The sequence below is a fragment of the Triticum dicoccoides genome, chromosome 3A (genome assembly GCF_002162155.2).
Source record: "Triticum dicoccoides isolate Atlit2015 ecotype Zavitan chromosome 3A, WEW_v2.0, whole genome shotgun sequence".
In the NCBI taxonomy this organism is placed as follows: domain Eukaryota; kingdom Viridiplantae; phylum Streptophyta; class Magnoliopsida; order Poales; family Poaceae; genus Triticum; species Triticum dicoccoides.
Window position 1 is genome coordinate 46,463,703 of NC_041384.1, and position 3,292 is coordinate 46,466,994.

Consider the following 3,292-nt stretch of genomic DNA (forward strand, 5'->3'; position numbering starts at 1 on the left):
ACTCAAATTGTAAAAGATGAAAATTACACGTTGAAATAGTTGAAGTCATGCTTAATTATGAAAATAACACTTGTCGTCGTTGTGTGCTGTTTCAACTTCGAAGGTCTCCTCGAGCTTAATGCTGAAGCGCCGATCATCGTCCAGGTGAGGCATGTCGCACAGACCTCGATCGTCGTGGCACCAGTCGCACTCCGCTGGGAGACTTTCGTCGTCCGATGATGATGATGAAATATCCTACGTTCATAATTCAAAACTACATCATTTAGGGTTTGTCGGCACCGAGGCATCCTAAAAGCCAAGCTTTTATCATTTAGGTTTTGTCGACGTTGAGGCACCCTAAAAGCCTAAGCTTTCATCATTTAGGTTCTTATCGACACCGAGGCACCCTAAAAGCCAAGGTTTTATCATTTAGGGTTTGTCGACGTTGAGGCACCCTAAAAGCCTAAGCTTTCATCATTTAGGTTTTGTCGATGCCGAGGCACCCTAAAAGCCTAAGCGTACATCATTTAGGTTCTCATCGACACCGAGGCACCCTATAGAAGCCAAGTTAAGTTTTCATCATTTAGGGTTTATCGATGCCGAGGCACCCTAGGTTGGGCCTAATCACTTGGAACTAATCACTTGGCTCCATTGCCACCTATGTTGGGTTTATCATCTAGGGTTTATCGATGTTAACGAGAATTCTAAGTTGGGCCTAATCACTTGGCTCTATTGCCACCTATGGTTTAATACAGCAAGAATGGCGGGGCAGTTGATCCTACTTAACTAAGTACTAAGATACCCCGGCCAATGCATTAGTCGCAAGTACCCCATATGTCCTATTTTTAGCAAAGTCATGCTAAAATTCACGGAAAATTTCAGCATGACCTTTGCTGAAAATAGGACATATGGAGTACCCGAATTTGCCGGAACGGAAGTTAATCGACATTCCGGCAAACTCAAGGGCCTCTCGGGGTACCTGCAAATTCATCACGACACAATGGTCAGAGACAAAACCCAGCCACAGACCATATGGTCCTTTGCTTTCATATGGACAAAAATCAGCTCAACTTATGTGAGCTTCCATTCCAGATCTAATAGGTCACCCAATAAAAAATCATCAATAGTTTAGCAAGTCTGTACAAACACAGAAAGAATAGAAAGTTTGCTGCCTATTCAAACACAGAAACAAAACACTACTTGAAACTTCTGCTACATTTGGACCATGGCAATTTACTTTCATGGAGCATGACAAATGTATTTTACAGACCATGGCATTGTTTTTACTATATGCACCATGGCAAATTTCATCTATAAACCATGGACAAATACATGATACAGTGCATTTTTCTTCAGAATGACAAATACTTGGTTGACAATATGCAAATGATTTCCTAGGGGTTTCAGACATGTTATGTGTGTCTGAATACATGTGTGTCAGAATCATGTGTCCAAGTCAGTCACAAGCACAAGCAGATCATGTGTATTCAGATCAGGAGCCAAGCTCTAAAACTGGACTTTTAACTGACTTTTAAACTGAATTTTTACTTCAAAATAAGAGTACCATGCCTGCTTAACTGAATTTTTAACACAATCTCTCTCTTGGCCTAGGATTACTCAATTTCAATCTCTCTCTTGGCCTAGGAGCAAGTTTGTGCAGCACCAAATTTGTGCAGCCCCAAGTTTGTGCAACTATTGGTACAAAAATGTGCAGCCTCATGTTCGTCTCTCACTTACTCTGTGGTGGTTATGCTACATAATCAAATCATCGATCCAAGAGCAGTATATTTGTGCTGTTTAGCTTTTTCTAGAAGGTTTTTCTCAGAGCCTACTTTACTTAAAACAGATGATTTTAAATATGAAGACAATAAGTAAACAGCATTCTAGGCATGCGATTCCAATCACTTTTTTACTTTTCTTCCTCAAGCACATTCAGCTAACATTATCTCCTTTCTTGCAACATAGCAAAAAACAACCACTAGCTACCCAAATACATGGATGCTGCCTCTACCACCCCGTAAAACAAAATCAGACCTATTTAACTCACATATACATTCTAATTAGATCAGACAGATGTTTCAACACAATAAACATAGTCATGTACAATAAGAAGCAAATGTGTTACTGTCAGGGTTTGGTTTCACTTGAATAAAAACCATGCCAAAGAAACTAGCAGGTAAAAGTACAGCATTGCTCGGAAATTTTTGCACTTTGCATATACAAGCTATATAGTCTGAAATCAAATACATACAGCTGAGACAAGCATCGACCATAGCAGTCCATAGCCATGAACTTGTACAGAGGGGGAGAGAGGCGAGACAAGTGGTCACCTTGGTGACAGGGGAACGAAATCCAAACAAGTCGAACCCACAACAGCAGCTTCTATGTATCCTGTTGAACCAAGTCCTTCCTTCACACAACACAACAGCACAACACAGCTATAGATGAGAACACGTCAGATATTGGAGGAGATGAAGAAGAAAATCAGCAAGAGACAAGGGGAAGAGGGATTCGTACCCTGTTCTCCTGGTGGACGGCAGGGAGGTCGCGGGCCTCCTCTCCTGCTGGACGTGGGGCCTCCTCTCCTGGTGGACGTGGGGCTCTGAGGCTCCGACGGCTCCGAGGCTCCAAATCTCTGGCGGTTTCTAGGGTTTCGAGGGGGGAGGCGGCGCTCGGGGGGAGACGGCGCTCGAGGGGGAGGAAGGGAGAGGGAGGCAGCGGGGGCGCGTGGGCGGCTGCGGCACAGTGGGTCGGGGCAGCGGCGGCGGTGGCGCGGTGGAGGGAGAGGGACGAAGTAGTCTGGCGAGAGGGAGGGACGAAGTGTATGGATGGGGGAAGATTACTAATGGCGCACCCCCAGGCGGTGTGCCATTAGAATGTTTTTTTTTATAGCAATGGCGCACCAACGGGACAGTGCGCCATAAGTATTCTTTTTTAGATAGCAATGGCGCACTAGCCACCCGTGCGCCATAAGTAATAATTTTTTTTATTATTTTTTAAAAAATGAATATGAATATGAATATGAAACAGTAATATTTTTTTATAAAAACAGTAATAATTGTTGTTTAACAACAATTGTAGTCTACACTTTATTATTATTATTATTATTTTAAAAATGAATATGAATATGAAATAGTAATATTTTTTTATAAAAACAGTAATAATTGTTGTTTAACAACAATTGTAGTCTACACTTTTTATTATTATTTTTTAAAAAATGAATATGAATATGAAACAGTAATATTTTTTTGTAAAAACAGTAATAATTTTTTTTTAAATATCATCAAATTTGTTATTTGAAAATATCATCGGC